Source organism: Eutrema salsugineum, unplaced genomic scaffold (assembly GCF_000478725.1).
Source record: "Eutrema salsugineum unplaced genomic scaffold, Eutsalg1_0 scaffold_4, whole genome shotgun sequence".
In the NCBI taxonomy this organism is placed as follows: domain Eukaryota; kingdom Viridiplantae; phylum Streptophyta; class Magnoliopsida; order Brassicales; family Brassicaceae; genus Eutrema; species Eutrema salsugineum.
The window spans coordinates 6,379,353-6,384,394 of NW_006256686.1; the positions used below are offsets into that span (position 1 = coordinate 6,379,353).

General features: G+C 39.1%; 1 non-coding gene across 1 annotated transcript; it reads right to left on the reverse strand.

Moving 5' to 3' along the window:
• Nucleotides 1-559: 559 nt before the first annotated feature.
• On the reverse strand, nt 560-667 carry LOC112084963. Its single transcript, XR_002898610.1, has one exon. It is a non-coding gene; the product is annotated as a small nucleolar RNA R71 (small nucleolar RNA).
• Nucleotides 668-5,042: the final 4,375 nt, after the last annotated feature.

The window sequence follows — 5,042 nt, forward strand, 5'->3', positions numbered from 1 at the left end:
TCCATTAGAACACTTGTTTACTTTTACTTTTCCTTTTCAATTTTTTCAGGTTTCTTTGCGATGAGAGACCGGGAACATGTTCCCGGGACTCTTGGTGATCCACCAAATCGTGTGGATGGTGATCCAAGCGATTATGACCTGACGGATGATGAGTTTGAAGAACCGATCTATGATAACAATGTGCTGATCGGATCGACAAAACATGAAGATGATGATGAACTGATTGGAAGTTTCGATTCACTCAAAAAGTTCTTGGGAGATCGAAGAGCTATTCAACCAGCTTTACCAAAGGATGGCAAAACCGAAATTAAGGTACCCCATATCCATTTAGTTCAACAAAATCAATTCTCTGGTTATTCATTCGAAAACCCGATAGACCATATGGAGACGTTTGAAGAATTATGTGGAACCATTACAGCAAATGGGGATTACCACAAGTGTAGTCTTTTCCCATTCTCTCTTAGAGATGGCTAAAATCTTTGCGACCTGCTTCACTAAAAACGTGGGCAGCGTGTAGAACTGTTTTCCTAAATCGTTTTTATACTAGAAATCGTTCAAATCTCTTAAGAAAGAAGATTAGAACTTATAAACAAAAAGAATATGAAGATCTTTTAGATACTTGGGAAAGATTTAGGGAATACCGAAGAGATTGTCCACACCATGGATATACCGAGGAATACCTGCTGGGTATCTTCTATTGCGGTATAACTCCAGAGTTACGACACTCTTTCGACATAGCAAGTAATGGAGATTTCACAACTAGATCTGTAGAAGATGCTCACGTTTTCATTAAAAATTTAGGAAACAGCATCCGAAATCAAGTAACCCTGCAAAGCCGAATCCCTGAAAAGAAAAACGATCCTGGAAGCTTCGTACTTTCATGCACCATCAATGATGTAGCTTTTGAGTGTGCTCTCTGTGATTTAGGATCTAGCATAAACATGATGCCTCTTTCAGTAGCAAAACGTTTAGGACATCACACTTTCAAGCCCACTAAGATTTCTTTAGTATTAGCTGATCGTTCTGTTAGACAACCAGTAGGTATCCTAGTAGATGTTCCTGTAGAAATCGAAAAATGTTCCATACCCACCGATTTTGTAGTTCTAGAACTAGAAAAAGAACCTAAGGATCCACTTATTCTTGGAAGACCATTCCTATCTACAGCCGGAACCATAATCAATGTTCCTGAAGGAAAAATTGACCTTCATCTAGCCGGTCTAGTTATGCAATTTGACATAAACAAAAGTTTCGATAAACCAACTTTGGATGGCAAAATTTGTTGGGTTGATGAGTTAGACGGAATTATTGAAGAAGTCTATGAAGATCTGCTTCTAGACGACCCTTTAAGTGTCACGCTTTCACCCGCAAAAGATGAACGCAATTTCCTTGAAGGAATTTCAAGTGAATGCGCGCGTATGCTTGATATATCCGAAACTTATAGGAAACCTCGACACTATCTAGATCTTAAGGACCAGACAAACATTCCTACACCTCCTAAAGACACTGCCGCAGCAATTAATGATCCTTGTAGCGAGCTTAAAGCCCCTAAATTCGAGCTTAAACCTCTTCCCGTCGGACTTAAGTACGCCTTCCTTGGACCAAATTCTACTTATCCTCTCAAAATAAACTCTGGTTTGACAGATGAAGAAACCACAATGCTGTTGACTGAGCTGAGAAAGCATAGAAAAGCCTTAGGATATTCACTTGATGACATACCTGGAATCTCTCCAGTAAGATAAATCTAGAGGATAATGCTAAAAACTCAATCGAAAGTCAAAGGAGACTGAACCCTAATCTCATGGATGTTGTCAAGAAGGAGATTATGAAGCTTTTAGAAGCTGGAATAATCTTTCCTATCTCAGATAGCACCTGGGTTAGCCCATTTCATGTTGTTCCAAAGAAAGGAGGAGTCACTGTCATTAAAAATTATAAAGATGAAATGATCGCTACAAGAACAATAATTGGACATCGTATGTGTATCGATTACCGGAAACTGAATGCAGCAACTAGGAAAGATCATTTTCCACTTCCCTTCATAGATCAAATGCTAGAAAGGTTAGCTAATCACCCTTACTATTGCTTCCTTGATGGATACCCCGGAATTTTCCAAATTCCTTCGACCGGAGGATCAAGAAAAAACGACATTCACTTGTCCATATGGCACGTTTTCTTACAGACGTATGCCTTTTGGATTGTGTAATGCACCTGCTACCTTCCAGCGGTGCATGATGTCGATTTTCACAGACTTTATTGAGGATTTCATGGAAGTGTTCATGGACGATTTCTCTGTCTACATATCTTCTTTTGAAAAATGCTTAGGCAACCTTGGTAAATTTCTGCAAAGATGTGAAGATAAGCACTTAGTATTAAGTTGGGAAAAATGTCACTTCATGGTACAAGACAGAATCGTGCTTGGGCACAGGATTTCCGGAAAAGGTATTGAAGTTGACAAAGCTAAAATCGAAGTCATGACAAGCCTACAACCCCCCACAAACGTAAAAGGCATCCGTAGTTTCTTAGGACACGCAGGATTCTATAGGCGCTTCATAAAAGATTTTTCTCAAATAGCTAGACCTCTTACGCGTTTGCTTTGCAAGGAAACGAACTTCGAGTTCGATGATGAGTGCTTAGCCGCGTTTCATATGATCAAACAAGCCCTTGTGTCCGCGCCAGTCGTGCAAGCTTCTGATTGGGAACTCCCACTCGAAATCATGTGCGATGCAAGTGACTATGCAGTCGGAGCAGTGCTTGGCCAACGAAAAGATAAGAAACTGCACGTAATCTACTACGCAAGCAGAACTCTTGACGAAGCTCAATGCAATTATGCTACAACAGAGAAAGAACTTCTAGCTGTCGTATTTGCATTTGAGAAATTCCGTTCTTATCTTGTAGGATCTAAGGTTATAGTTCATACTGATCATGCTGCAATCAAGTATTTAATGTCTAAGAAAGACGCTAAACCTCGGTTGATAAGATGGATCCTCCTACTACAAGAATTTGATATCGAAATTCGAGATCGGAAAGGAGCAGATAATGGAGTTGCAGACCATCTTTCACGAATTCGAGTTGAAGAAAGATTGCCTTTAAATGACAGTTTGCCAGAAGAAAACATCTATGCTATATAGCATATACAACCCCCACCAACGCTAATACCGCACCACCACATCCACTAATGCGACGAGCAGATGCTTTCAACACCCCATGGTTTAGGCACATAGCAAATTACTTAGCAGCTGATGTCGAACCACCGCAATTCTTTGGGTATAGGAAGAAAAAGTTTCTGAAAGACGTTAGACATTATTTTTGGGATGAACCCTATCTCTATAAGAGATGTGCTGATGGGTTATTCCGAAGATGCATGGCTGAAGAAGAGATGGAAGGAATTTTATTCGGATGCCATAGCTCGTCTTACGCAGGACATTTCGCAACTTTCAAAACCGCTTCAAAGATCTTGCAAGCAGGTTTTTGGTTGCCTACTTTGTTCAAAGATACTCAAGCTTATATATCGCGATGCGATAAATGCCAAAGGATGGGCAACATAAGCATAAGGAATGAGATGCCTCAAAATTTTATTCTCGAAGTCGAAATTTTCGATGTTTGGGGAATAGATTTTATGGGACCCTTTCCTACTTCTTTTGGAAACCAATACATCTTAGTAGCAGTAGACTACGTCTCTAAGAGGGTTGAAGCAGTCGCAAGTCCCACCAATGATGCGAAAGTTGTCATGAAGCTGTTTAACTCTGTTATATTCCCGCGTTTTGGAGTTCCTAGAATTGTGAAAAGCGACGGAGGATCGCATTTCATCAACAGATTTTTCAAAAATCTTCTTAGAAATAATGGAGTTACACATAAAGTTGCTTCTCCATACCATCCCCAAACCAGCGGTCAAGTGGAGATCTCAAACAGAGAAATCAAGTCGATTTTACAGAAAACTAATGCAGTTCATCGCAAGGATTGGTCTACAAAGCTTGACAACGCATTATGAGCATATCAAACAGCATTCAAGACACCATTAGGAACAACACCATTCAATCTAGTTTACGGAAAAGCATGTCACCTTCCAGTAGAACTCGAGTATAAGGCACAATGGGCTATCAAGGAGATGAACATAAACATGAAAACAGCTGGAGAAAGAAGACTACTTCAACTTCATGAGTTAGAAGAAATCCGACACAATGCTTACGAAAACTCAAAGATCTACAAGGAGAAGACTAAAGCATATCATGATAAGATGATTATTCATAGAACTTTTGCTCCTAACGATAAAGTTCTTATTTTCAATTCTCGTCTATAGCTTTTTCTAGGAAAATTACGTTCAAGATGGTCAGGACCCTTCACGATAAAGGAAGTCAAACCATACGGAGCCATAGTCCTGTGGGACAGAACCGGAAACTCATTTACAGTGAATGGACAGCGTGTAAAGCCATATCTGGCTGAAGAAACCGAAGACAAAAGAGAAGTGATGTTTTTGATTGATCCATCATCGGCCAATGATGAGACCAAGGAGTGTCACGACCCCGATTAAGTCTAATCCAGCAACAATGTCAAGCTAATGACTTGAAACAAGCGCTTAGTGGGAGGCAACCCACTCGGTATTTTATCTATTTCCCTTTGATCTTTATTATCTATTTCCATTGCTTTGTTTCTGTTTCATTTAATTTCAGGTTTTCAATAAGGAAGAACAAACACAAAAGACGAGCAGCACTCTCCATCACGATAAGTTCACTTAAAACATTTCAACTTTTCTATTTTCTTTACCATTCTTTCCAAGATTTATCACACTAAGGACAGTGTGAAATAAGTCTGGGGGAGGATGTTCATCCGTTACTAATGAAATTTGATTTGTTTTGAGTTTGTTTTGGACACATAAATTTTTCAAAAAGTTTTTCATAAAAAAAAAAAAAAAAAAAATTCAAAAATCGTTTTCTAAATGTTTTTCAAAAACGTTTTCAAACCAGGAACACAATAAACAATACTATGATGAATTAGACCAGTGTGCTTCTACGATATTTCTTTGTTTTTTGCTCTTTTTGTGATTTAGA